Here is a 13,112-nt window from a genome sequence, read left to right on the forward strand (position 1 = left end):
TATTTTTATTTTTATATGGTGTTGATGGTATAACCCAGCACTTCGTGTGCATTAGGCAAGCACTCCTCAGTGAGCCACAAACCAAGCCCACATTTAACCCCATTTTAATAAAATTCTTTTCATTCTTTCTACTCACGCTTGAATTTTTATTTACCTTTCAATCTATGTGACTAAAAAGGCCTGAGAAATGATACTACCTAATGTTAATTCTGGTGTTTGGGGCACTGGGTTTTGTCAAGATTCCCACTCTTTGGCCAGTTTTTCAGTATTCTACTGTATATTTTGAATTCTTTATAGGTGCCTTTAGCATTGTTGTAGAACAATGCAAACAGTTTCCCAAAATATGGCACTATTTTTGAAAGGTTTGTGGACATTGAATGACATGATGAGAAAAGCACCTGACATGGTGTGGTTGTGTGATTCTGAAAAGACACAAATTTCATTGTGAGGTCACAAATGGTGTACTTACCTATAATGTCCTTCCATTTGTTCTTTAGCATACTTCAACTCATCCTTCAATACCTACTTTAATGTGAAGAATTCATACTCTCAGCCAATACCTATACCCAGCCAACCAGACCCCTTCTCTGAAGACTAAGAATCTGAGCAGCACCAAAGCAACAGCAGAAAGGCTTCCAGTGTGCTCATATATCTGTGGGTTCCAGGAAAGACTATAAAGGGGTTTGGGGCACTGAGATCATCTGGCAAAACCCAGCTCCTGGTTTTATTGAATTTTGCCATCAGGTTCCCTTGACCTCCCCAGTGTCATCTAGAGCATTTTTTTAAAAGCACCTAGTTCAGTTTCTGCAGCTTGAAACCCAAGTCCCCAACTGCTGCCCTATCTCTACAGCATTGAGTCAGGCTGTCAGAATAAACAATAGTTATACATAAGTCATTATAAAGAAGCTTTTCTTCTGAGACTCAACCTTGAGGAAGATGGCCATTGTCAGACACTTTTGCTCCCCCAATCTGAGATGCCCCAGCTGGCTGGAGAAGAGATCACAGATGACTCTTGTTTGCCAAGTAGCTGTGCCCATCCTGTGCTGAAAGGGTAAGAGAAGGTGCTTAAGGCCACAGAGCTAAAGAAGAGCAGAAGACCATATTCTTTGCAAACATGCTTTTTTAATTCTGGCTGGGCTCTTTCACATATAGAGCAGGGACCTTGCTAGTTGCTTGCCAGTGCCTCTTCTGCATCCATAATACACAGATAGTGTTGAAAACGTTCTCACGTTTATGCAAATAAAGTATTATCATCAGCTGAATTTTGTAAACGGAGATACTGTGACTTAGGTTAGCAGAGTTGTTCAAGGTCAAACATTAAAGATGTGGGGTTCAAAGGTGACCAGAGCCCAAAGGTAATTGTCCATTAGACTCAGTGATGTCACAACCATGGGCATCTCTGCAAGATCCCATTTTTTCATTTCAGATAGAGTTTTCAAGAAGCAGTAGAGAGGCCAGTGACACAGGGAGGCTGGCAGAGAAGTGAACTTGATGGAAAAGTATGGCTAATGAAGAAGAGCAGAGCCATTTTTTATGTTATTGGATGTTGGTGGAATTGGGCCAAACCAGACGGCAAATATTCCAGAGCTGGAGGGAAAAACCTGCAATCCAAGAGTTTTAAATATGTCAGTGGAGGCTGAGCCACATGGACAGAATGCAGAGGATCAAGTGGATGGAGTGGATGTGGCTCTACATAAGAGAGCAGGTGAGGGGCAAGATGTTGGGTGGAACCCATTTAAATAAAGTGGAGAGTACCTAGTGGGGCTTGAATTTGGGGCAGAGCTGGTGAGGCAGAGTCAGGTTGAGTAAGTGGAGCCCACCCAACAGTGGGTGGGGAGGAGACAGGGGAAGCATGTGGGAGGCAGCACCCCCATCCAGCACTCTTTAGGTGAGCACAGCCTAGGAACCAGGAGGCACAGTGGTGCAGAAGCAGAGGGCATGGTACCTGTGTCCAAAGGAGGCAATTGGAGTCAGGTGAGGCATCTGGAAATTCTGTCAGGAGACACTGTGGAGCCAGTGGAGAAGCAGGATCTTTGGTCTCTGAGATAGAAATGTGACCTCAGGGTCTGTTCCATTGGGGGTCTCAGTTTTCACTCTTACACACTGAGGCAATGGAGGGAGGCTGAAAATGCTACAGCACAGCCTTTCTTGGTTCCTACCTCTCATGGGATGCTGTGCACTTTTTTATATTTCAGGTTGATTGGGTTCCATGGGGTTTCTGGAAAAGGTCCTGGGGACATCATCTAAGACACTTTGTTTTGGGGGAACAATAATTTTACTGGCATGTTCACAGAGACTTCTCTTAGTGCCTGCTGTGTACATACTGAGACCTGGAGGTCCAGAGAGGGTAACCCTGTGATGCAGCTATAACTTGCTGGAGCCTAGTTATCATAGCACAGCCCACTTCACTCACTCACTCAGGCACAAAAAGTGTTTTCTAGCACCTATGCAGTGAAAAAAAACATAGATGGGGGAAGAGGCCTTAACCCTTTCCTGGGATGACTTTGGAAAACTCCCTAAATCTGTAAAGTAGAACACGATGTGATCCCTTCCTCTCAGGCTGGCCCAGCTTCATGATTCTCTGAAATGCAGTTTGGCATGGATGGGGCAGAGAATCTATTTTGACAGTATTATCATTTAGGTTTTCTTTGAAACATTTATTTGTTAGTTGTGGACACAATACATTTATTTTATTTTTACGTGATGGTTAGGCTTGAACCCAATGCCTATGTGTAATAGGGGAACACTCTACATCTATTAAAACCACAGCCTTCATTTAGTTTCATATATGGAAACATAACCCCTTGCATTTTAAAATAAAACTATAGTACCAGGCTCTGTTCTAGGCAAAGAGGACACAGACATATACAAAACAGCAAGGAATCTCTGCTCTCATTCTTGCTTCAGACCATTTACCCTGGTCTGAAGCAAAAATTCAGGCACTAAAGAGACTTGAAGTACTGACACCCTTTAGGCATCTGATCTAATGTTCCATCCATGGCAATGTTTTACCTTCTCAATTATTCTAAAGCACACCCCTCACCATATCACTTAGCTGCCCCAATCCTTTTCTACCTGTGAGATAAAGGCCTCTTTAAGGATCCATACCTTGCTGGCTTCTTGAGTTGTATCTCCCCACCCCTCTCTGAGGTTTCAAGAATTCTTGTCTCATCCCTATTTGTTCTTACTGTTCTTCTTAATGTGGGTACTTTCCCATTGTTAGAAGTGCTAACTCCTAATGAGACACTAGACAGCGTCAGAACTCTAGTTTTGACTTTTTTTTTCCAGTGTCCACACAAGTATCTGCCTGCTTATTGGCTGGCTTGATTAAGAAACATTTTAGAAAGCCCTTCAGTATTTGTTTTATAAGCAGCTTTTTAATTTTTTTATATGAATATTCATTAATTGTATGCATGAAGTTAATCATCCAGCTATGAAAGGGAGTAGTACACTAACTATCCAGTGTATGTATGTGTGTGTATGTGTGTGTGTATATGAGTGTGTGTGTGTGTGTGTGTGTATTTTTTTTTCCAAAATTTATTCAGAAGTTCAATATGAGTTTCAATTCAGTCATGGCCTGTTTTTACACCTGTTGTTCCTGGGATGTTTCAGGAGTTCTTCCTAATATTGCAGGTATTTTTCTCTCTTTTCTATGCTGTGGATATTATAAACCATTAAATAGAATAAATATATCTCAGAGATGCCAAGTGTTATCTCACTTGTAGTTGTCCATTGGACATCTCTAGGCCTAAGTAAATATTCAGTGGTTTTTGGCAAAAGCATCTTTTAAGTCCCTCAATATGAGGAGGATTTGTGGCTACTTAGCAGAACTTGTCCCCATGGATATTATTATCAATAGAATATGTGTTATATGATATGATGGCATGACTTGGTAACAGGAATAAAAGTTGCTTAAACTGATTTATTTATTTATAATTATATATTTTATAAACATTTAATGTACATATAATTATATACTTATAAAGCAATAATTTGGAATACATGTATCTCTATTTCACACATATATGTTTATAATATTGTCTTTAGTATAAGCAGGTTTGGGGATGGATTGGTGTGAGTGTAATGGTGAAAAGATCAAGGACAATTGCTGAATTTTTGACTTGAGCACTCTAGGGTAGTAGCTGATACCCAATCCTATATGGAGCAGAAAAACCACATGAGGCTAGTCTCAAAGAAGGCTTTTGTGTTAATGTTTGATTTCTCCTTGATTTCCACATGAACATGTTTGAATGTGAGAGGAGAGGACTGGGAAGAAAATTAATATTTGGAAGGTGAGGGAATGTGCAAAATACTGCAATGAGGTTGAGCATGACCCTAGGTGTGGGTGAAGATATAGAAGTAGAGGGAGCATTTCTCTGAGCTGGGGATACTCCTATATTTAGCATTGGTGAAGAAAATTATATGAAGGAGACAGAGAGTGAGGGCATCCAGTTAAGGAGATAGAAAACCAGGGAAATGTAATGACATGGATTTCTGGAGGAGATGATTTTAAAAAGAAAGGCAGAACCTTTTGTTCTAAAAGCCACTAAAAAGTGAACTACAGGGTGACAAAGGAGGGACCTTGTGATTTGGTGCCATTGTGGTTTCTGATGATTTCAGTGGAGCCCCTGTCCTCAGGTGGTGGGAAGCCAAATGGAAGATTTATGGAAAAATTAAGGTCCGCATAGTGAAGGCAATAGCTGGAGATCATTTTTCTGATTGTGTACAATGAGATAAAGGGAGACTCAGCCAGGTGTTAACATTAATGGCCTCTGAGATGTAGGAAGAGTTTATTTCTGCAAATGTTTGTGGCTGCAGCAATTTTTTTTTCTATTACCATTTTTGCCACCTACACCCTAGAGTTGATTTTTTAGAAGTAATATAGAAGCCCCATAGTGATTTCTGGAGAGTAGGAAGGGTGCTGGGGCAGGGAAATGGATGAAAGTAGAAGATAGATAATTAGATATGATAACTGTGTGCCTTGCATTGAAATATTATGTTCAATTCCATTAACATGTGCAATAAAATTTGTTAATTAAAAATAAATTAAAACTACTTATTCTATTTGATCACTGAAAGGTAGGCACTCAACACTGAGGGAGAGAGTATACTTCTGTTTTGTTTCCTGCTTGTGAAAATGGTTATTGTTAGTCACCTATAAAGAGAACTTATTAAATAATTTTGTAAGGAATAGTATGCATTTGAAATGCCTTGTTCTCAAAGTATAAAGAGGTTATCTGATGGTCACTGAAATATTTGAAGCGCTACATTTCATCCATTGTCAAGGTAGTTCGTGCCAGCTTCATCGTTTGGGAATGTAATATTTTTCTTATCCCTTCACTATTTGTTGCAATCAAGACACTGAATCTGCCCACCCATAAAAGACAAGGATACTAAACTCAACATGCAGGAGGGGATGCTCTTCTCCTGCATTGTTTTGAACTCTTCTATATGAAATATTTGTCTGTTCCCATCACTTATTATCAATGAAGTAAATTATGTTTTATTAGTAAATATATATTCATTTGTTGCTTTCACTTATAATTTACTGATAATGGTTTTTATTTTATTGCTCATATTTTTTCCAGCTTTCAGTCTTTCAGGATCTTTTACTTTAATTCTCATGTCATTTGTCAGGAATCCACATGTGGGACACCTTGGGAGACTCTCCTCTTACTCTTCCTTCTTTTTCTCCTACCATATTCAGGTTCATTTTTTAATTTATCTTACCAGATCCTAGAATCATCATTTTCTCCAGGGAAATATACACATTTTTACTGGTACTTTTAGGGAAACTTGTGTAATTTGTCAGGCCCAAAGCAAAATGAAAACTTTGACTCCCTGTATAAAATCAGGTGACCTCTACAATTGACATCATGCCACAGAAATCTATTTATTTCTTCTGTGATCTCTTCACATGTCATGGTAAATTTTGTCTTTCTTTTAATTGTCCTTATTACAGAATTTTAAATTTTTATCAAGACATCTAACATTCATCTTTATGTATGCCATATCAATTCTATATGCAAACTTATGAGCAAATCACATTGTAGAGCTTACATATAAGTGTTGTGTTCATTAATACCAAAGCAGTGAATGTTACACAGTACCAGTGCAATTGTTTTTACTACAACTTGATAACTGTGAACAATTTCTCCAGCTGGTTTGTTAATGAGTTTGAAAGAACTGGAAGAAAAATGACTGTGGATCACCCTACTTTTCCTTTCCCTTCATATTCTCAGCTGGAGAGGTGGGTTAACACAGTGAAATACCTTGAGTGATAAAGCTGTCTTCTTTCTGTATTTGAATCTAATTCTGGTTGAACATTAAGGTGTGGCCTCCCCGGGTTTCATCATGCTCCCTTTTTTTACTTACTGGTGAATAAGACATGGTCACATTGTACTCAACTCTCTCTTAGCTACCATATTTCCTTGCCTGCTGGAATTTGGGATAATGGGAATGAAAACTCAGTGTTCATGAGGTGGTCAAATGCACTATACCTGCAGGTTACATTTATATGCTGTGTTTATACCTGTGGTCCACTGCCTTCTTGGAATTTACTTATGAAAAATAAGTAGTAGGGTAAAAATCAATAAAAATTATGATAGCAACTGCAGAATATTCAATCAAAAACAGGTCCACCTTGAGCAGTAATCCTGACTGTGTAGGAAGAGCATCATAGGGCTAGACCTCCTTTCTCTGCCTTCTCCCTCCTCCTCTCTCTCCATCATCCTTCTCTCCCTCAGTCCCTTGTATCCTCCCTTCCTCCCTTGCACAATAGTAAGAACACTAAGTAGGATACATGTACTCTGAAAACATATAAGTGAACATTATACAGTAAAGTGTAAGTAAAGTGTAAGTACAGAATTGTGCTGCAAATATCTAGAAGTTATTTATTTTATGCAATTAAAATTTTATATCCATTGAAGAGCAGCACCCCATTTCACCCTAACCACATTTCTTTGCAAACAACATGCTTCTCTCTCTCTCTCTCTCTCTCTCTCTCTCTCTATATATATATATATATATATATATATATATATATATATATATATATGTGTGTGTGTGTGTGTCTAAATTTATATATATATATAAATTTAGACACATGGTCTCATTCAGTTGCTTAGGGCCTGGCTAACTTGATGAGGCTGGTTTTTAACTTGTGTTCCTCCCACCTCAGCTTCTCAAACCACTGGTATTCAAGGTTTGTCCCACTGTACCCAGCTCACTTAATGGATTTTCATAGAAATTATTTTGTGTTTCAGATTTTATACTCTTCTCAGGTGATGTGTAAGTAATTTCTCTCATTCCAACAGTTGAATCTTTTCCCTGTTCATGCTTTACTGTGCTGTGCAGAAGCTGTTGGTTTAATGGAATTATACTTGTCTGTTTATGGTTCTCTTCCCTGTCCTGTTAATGATATATACATGTATCAAAACATCACATGGTACTGTATTAAATACATAAAAATTTATGTGTTTATGTGTCAGCCAAAAAATAAATTTAATTTAAAATTTTAAAACTAGATGTATTACAGAGGGACTCCCATATGAGATTATTAAGGCCAGAAAGAAATTCCATATTGGCTTTGCAAATTTTGTCTTTTAGAGAATTCTGTAAAGCATAACCTATGTCATAATAAATTAAAATGTTTTGTGTATGTGTGTGGGTGTGTGTGTACACACATACATGGAAAACAGTATGAAAACATATATATATATATATATATATATATATATATATATATATATATATATATATATATATTTATTTATGAAAATGTTCATTAAAATTCTATAAAAATGATAGGGTTAGGGCTGTAGCTCAGTGGTAGAGCACTTGACTTGCATGTGTGAGGCACTGAGTTCTATCCTCAGCACCACATAAAAGTAAATAAATAACAATATTGTGTCCATCTACAAGTATACATATATACATACATATATATATAAAACTTTATAAAAAATAAATAAAACCTTATGAACTTAAATAACTTTATAATGATTCACTCATTATTTTGTGAAGAAAATGTTGGTGGCATGAGTGATATACCTTGTTTCAACCCATTTTTTTCACATAATTCTTTATAATAAGTAATATTCTGTATCTTATAATACTTACATTTAGTTGTTGAGAAACAAAAATACCTGCATATTATTTGACTTTTCATTTTAAAGCTATTTTAGCACAAATATCTCCATGTACCTCAAATCTGAAATCTACTCCCAGTAATTACACACATATGTCATCACTGTGAGACACAGAGAATATTACAAACTTTATTTATCAGTTAGCATGTTAGTATATTATAAATAGTCAAACTTAATGTAAATCTTGTTTATATTACCTTAATTCCGTGTAAGATTTCCTTGAGTAGTTTTATCTGTGTATCTTTGTTCTTTGTTTGGTTTTTCTGTTTAATGAAAAAAAATCATACAGGAAAATGATTGTTTAAACTTTTGCTGATATGACCACAGCTATTTTTAAAATACATTCTATTTCCTGTGTTTTATATAAATTTTATTTGAGAAAAGCATCTTACCAATACTTGAACAACATTCTTCCATTTCTAATGTTAGAAGATAGTTATAAATAGGTAAGCTATATGCAGTCACTAATAGAATAAAAGCAGAATAAAATTGTAGAAAAATTATTTAAATGTGAATAATTCAGAATTTAATAATGAAGTAACAACTGCATTCTATTAAATATGGAATAAATTTCTCAAAACTCTATCAAATAAAAAGTTCCAGAAATAAAAGCAAAACTCTCTATGAGTTTGAGAAGTTTTGGGAGAATTTGAGTACTTACAATGCATATTTTCAAAAATGGGCTGTTTATTTTTTTAAATACTATGTATAATTATTTGAATATTGTATACTTCTTCAAATATGTAATGATTAAAATAACTTATATTTATTATTTTTTGGGAACCAAGATTCAAGTAAATTTTTCTTCATCTTAAAGTGGGATACTATAAACAACTCTAATGTCAACTTTGATCATATAAACAACTTCCTAACTTGAAAAATAATTATTAACCCAATAGCTAACAGTGTACCTTCAAACTATTTGAATGTATTTCATCTTATGGTTTAAATCGTGAGTTGGAATCAATCTTTCTATCTTTGTTTTCCTAGCTCTAGTTTATATATGTTTTTATTACCCTCTACTCATCCTTTTATGTTATCTGCTAGTACCTCAAATAACACCCATTATCTATTTCTCCCTTTAGTCTTTGATATAAATTCTCTTTTTATAGTTTTTTCTTCTCTCTTTCTGTCTGTTCTTTTTTGTCTCCCATTTGCCCAATAATTCTTCCTCCTCCCTTTTAGCCCTAACTTAAGGTTTTAGTAAGTTACTAAATTTAAAAACTTATTTTTTGACCTGTTTCAGAATTTATATAAACCTGTGAAACAGGTTTATACCTGAATTTGGGGAACTACAGGAAAAAATTGCAATGAGTGTTTTTGTTTGTTTTTTTCTTATGAAGTTGAATAGAATGAGTCTTGGCTCAGAAGTGATTACAGTAAATAGGACTCAATGGAATCTTTTAAAGTGGTACTGATATTGGTATCAGCAGAGGTCACACATTGACTTAAAATATTGTAATCTGAATATTTATCCAACCCAGGGCTCTTGAGAAAAAGAAGTTCACAAAGTAGTCCTTCACTTAAAAGAAGTCAGAACTATACTGATAGATGAGTAGACATATAAACAATATGAAAAAGCAAGGGGAAAAACATCCCAAAGAGTCCATAATGCTTTAACAGCAGACTTCATTGACACCATAGTGGAAAATATGTCAGAGAAGTACTTTAGAAAGTTCATAGTTAAGCTGTTCGATGAACTAAAAGAAGATGTAAGGAATAAAATCAGAGAGAAATTATAGGAAGTGAAAGATCACTTCAAATAAAGAGGTAGAGATTCTTAAAAAAGAACCAAACAAAAATCCTCAAAACAAAGTAATCAATAAATCAAATTAAAAATCCAATGGAAAGCATCACCAATAGATTAAGCTACTTTGAAGATAGATTTTCAGACCCCAAGGACAGAGTATATAGCTGAAGTCTCTGAAATACAAACTAGAAAATGTGTTATATGTGCACAATGGAGTATTACTCAGCCATAAATAAAAATGAATTTATGGCATTTGCCAGTAAATGGATGGAACTGGAGACTATTATGCTAAGTAAAATGAGCCAGTCCCCAAAAGTCAAAGGTTGAATATGTCCTCTGATATCCAGAAACTAATTCAAAATAAGGGGGGCATTTAAAAAAGAAGAAAGATCAATGGAGTAGACAAAGGGAAATGAAAGGAAGGGAGAAGAAATGGAGGGATGGGCTAGGGAAAGACAGTAGAATGAATCTGATCTAACATTCTTATGTACATATATGAATATAAACATAATCTCACAATCATGCACCTCCACAAGTCACTAACTTAAAAATAAGTAAACTAAAAATAAATGGCAGAAAGATCAGTATAGCAGAGTGAAGGAAACAGGAGGAGGGAGGGTAGGAGGGGAAGGGAAAGTACTGGGGACTGAATTAGAACAAACTATATTCCATGTTTTTATAATTATGTCAGAATGAATCCTATTGTCACATATAATTAAAAAGAATCAATAAAATTTTATAAAATATAAAAAATTTGTTACATTTAAAAAAATAATTAAAATATATTGTTATTATGAGCAAGCATTATTCAAAACATTGTTTAATGCTTCAGAATTATATCCTATTTTCTAGTTTTCATCTTTATAATTAGCCATCCTTTATTTGAAAATTTTAGAAAGACAAAAAATATTCAACTTTCCATCACTTAAATTATTTAAGTAAGTAAAACATTTCCCTATCCCATATATTTAATTCTACTCTATGGGTAATAAGAGACTCTTCCTTTTTCTCTAGATAATTTTATAGTTAAACAAATAAATATGTAGTTATATATCTTCATTTACTTATTTCTTTCACACACATGTGCATGAGTATATTCATGTTGTAAATACTGGAGTAGCATTATATAGACATATGTATGTATATGTATGTAGTAGTCCCCAACTTTGTATCAGTGATTTCTCTTTGAGTGATTTTGACTACCAATGGTCAACAGAGGTCAAAAGATATTAAATGGAAAATTCCAGAATGAAATAATTCATAAGTCTTAAACTCAGAGCAACATGACAAAACTTCTTGTTCTCATCCATTCTGTCCTGGGATGTGAATCCTTGCTTTGTCCAATATATCCATGCTTTGTAGACTACATGCCTGTTAGTCACTTGGTAGCCTTCTCATTATCAGTTTGCTTGTCAAACACTAGCTGTGTTCATGTTCAGGTAACCTTATTTAATGCATAAAATAATCTTTCTCTCTCATTGCAGTGTGATTTCCTTCAGCACAGTGAACTATGCTGTTTCTCTATTCCTGTAGTACAGCATAATAGTACACACTGTCTGACACCCCATGGCTGTCAATAGACTTTCTATCAATATATGGATATTGATAGAAAGATGAAAAATTGACTGTAAGGAAAGAGTGTCAAAATTAGTTCTGTGAAAAATTTACTGTTCATTCACTCTTTGCTCATTGGAGCACGTGGGCCCTTTCTACTCTTCAGACAAAGGAGAATACCCACATCCAGCCTTTGCACTTATTGTCCCCTTAACTTGGTTTATCTTTTTCTGAGACATACACACAGATGTCCTACAATATGTTGACATATTATTTCCTTCCTGAGAACTTTCCTACTTCTGCATGTATGAAGGTCTCTTTGCTCCTCTATCACCTTATTTTGACTATTTTTATGCATATACATCTTACTATGTATCTATTTAATACCTACTTGATATCTGTCTCCCCCCACAAGCCTCATGAAAGTTGGAACTTGTCAGTTCCTCTCACGACTGCCCTTTCTGTGTCTAGAGTTGTGAGTGGCACAGAATAGGTGCCTTATCAATATGGGTTAAATAAATTAGTGAATGATAAATCTGAGTGCTTTCCATTGATAACCTTTAATTTTCATAATTATAGAATTAGCCAGATGACTATTGTCAACTCAAGTCAGAAAACTCAGCTTCTGTCCAGCACACATAACATGAGGCAGTGATTTCCTTACCTTCAGCTTTTTTATTCTAATGGCAACAAAAGAATTTATTGGTAATACAAGAAAAAGGACTCCCACTCCTGTTAACACAGCAGGACCCAGTTCTTGCCAAAGAAGAAAGACGGCCATCAGGATTTGGAAAGTGGCTGACCAGAGGACACTGAGGTTGGCTGTTAAGTCCATGAGCTGCTGGGCATCTGCTGACATCAAGTTGATAATTTTTCCAGTAGAAAACTTTTTGTGAGAAACATTTGATAAATGTAGGGCCTGTAAAAAGAGAAATAAACTATTTTAGAATTCTTTAAGTTATGGGACATCTTGTTATCAAACAATGGTAAGTTTTATTTATCAGTCATTAATATATTTAAGAAAACATGACTTTTAAGTGAGGAATTATAATTTTGATTAAATACATAGTTTTGGAATCAACTGCATAATGGTAGAGAGTAACATCTGGTTCATAAGAAAATAAGGACCCTCTATAACTATTTTCTTTAATTACAAAACTGAAAAAGAAATCTGTTCTGAATATATTGAACTTTCTTCCATTTTGTGCCACCTCCATAAAGCTAAATGTAACTGATAAAAAATACACACATAAATCAATGAATATCTAATGAATACTGGTGAGCAGTATTATTATTAAAGTTGTGAAAAATTAAAAAAAATAATCCCAATTATTAAGATGATTACCATCTAGTTGGGGAACTGTATTCATATATATACATCCACATCGGCCAATTCTAAGTATAAAAGCAACTGGAAAGTGTTATGGAAACAAAGAGGCATAAGATGACTAAAAAGACTTCATGGGGCAGATACATCTTTTCTTCCAAGCCCCAATTCTTATTTTTCACCTGTGTATACTATTTAATATTTGTATAACAAATTCAATATTCCCAAGCAAATTTATTGGTACCATTTTTTTATGAGAAGAATTTTTATTTTTACTTACAGCTGAGAAAATAGAATCAAGGAGAGGACAAGTAAATTACAGAAACTCAGA

Source organism: Callospermophilus lateralis, unplaced genomic scaffold (assembly GCF_048772815.1).
Source record: "Callospermophilus lateralis isolate mCalLat2 unplaced genomic scaffold, mCalLat2.hap1 Scaffold_309, whole genome shotgun sequence".
In the NCBI taxonomy this organism is placed as follows: domain Eukaryota; kingdom Metazoa; phylum Chordata; class Mammalia; order Rodentia; family Sciuridae; genus Callospermophilus; species Callospermophilus lateralis.